This window comes from Mizuhopecten yessoensis, unplaced genomic scaffold (assembly GCF_002113885.1).
Source record: "Mizuhopecten yessoensis strain PY_sf001 unplaced genomic scaffold, ASM211388v2 scaffold10663, whole genome shotgun sequence".
Lineage (NCBI taxonomy): Eukaryota > Metazoa > Mollusca > Bivalvia > Pectinida > Pectinidae > Mizuhopecten > Mizuhopecten yessoensis.
Window position 1 is genome coordinate 22,300 of NW_018408659.1, and position 1,405 is coordinate 23,704.

Here is a 1,405-nt window from a genome sequence, read left to right on the forward strand (position 1 = left end):
GTCAAGTCATTTGATTCATAAAATTATCTGAATCATGTTCAAAATGAGATAAAATATAAATACAAAGTAAAAATATATATATAATATTTTGTTTATAACAAAGCACAAATAAGAAATATATTTTTGAAGCAAAAAATACGTTAAAAGACGTTTAAAATCTTTGTTCTCTCAGCTCTTCATATGCACTCATGCAAAAAATTTGTTGGTTGAACTGCCTTTTCTAAACCACATTATTTTGTAAGTACATGTGCACCATTTGGTGTAATAGGTGGCTTAGAGACAACCATTATTTAGGTATGAAGGATGCTGAGATTTCGCANACTTGTTGGTTGAAATGCCTTTTCTAAACCACTTAATTTTGTAAGTACATGTACACCATTTGTGTAATAGGTGGCTTAGAGACAACCATTAATTGGATATGAAGGATGCAGAGATTTCGCGTAGCATTAGGAGTTCTTTATCTGTATATCCTTCCAATACCTGAAGATGGTAGAACACTTACAGAACTTATAGAACAATAACATTCAAAGAGTAACAATGATTTTTGAATGAATTACAACTGTTAAAGTTTTACCTGAAGACAACTCTGAAAAATAAAATAAATAAAAACTGCAAAAACGCTTCAAAACTTTTAAAATCTCTTAACATTGTTGAGCGGGACCTTAGGTTAACGACACATTCGAGAAAGTGTTTTCTTTCTCTTGTTGCACTAGTTAAAATATTATATTGATTGTTCTCACTCATTGAATAATAACGCTGTTTTTAAATGAATGATTCGAGAGTAATACACAGGTACAAAATAACGAATTAAAGTAATGTCTCTATGACAACCGCAAATATGGTTATACAAATCAAACTGGTATAGATCTCAATCATATTAATTCGACTAATGCCTAAGAAGGACATATTTGTATACCGAGTATACAAAAAGATTAAATACATGTTCAAGAATAATTTGATGATATGGACAAAACAAGAGATTCATGTCATTCAATTAAACACTGCAATATATGTTTCATGTATGAAATCATCATACAATTCTTTGCATGTGCAAGAGGAATTCATCTATGCAAAACATTTCGATAACTGTGAAACATTATATTACAAGTTATGATAACATTTCAAATTCTTACTCAATACTTACAATATAATAATATATTTTCTAGGGGTATGATTTAAGATAAATTAAACACACATATCCTTCTTATTGCGCACACTAACAACGTACTATTGATGGGTATGTCACACTAATTACGAATAACGCGTACTAGTGTATCCATAAATTTACAGATACTGCGTTCTATTCACAAGCATTTTTTATTCGGTAGAGCCATTTCAAATCATTTTTTGGTTTCATTGTGTCATTCGATTCATGTAACGCGGACTGAATAAACTTACTTTTTTT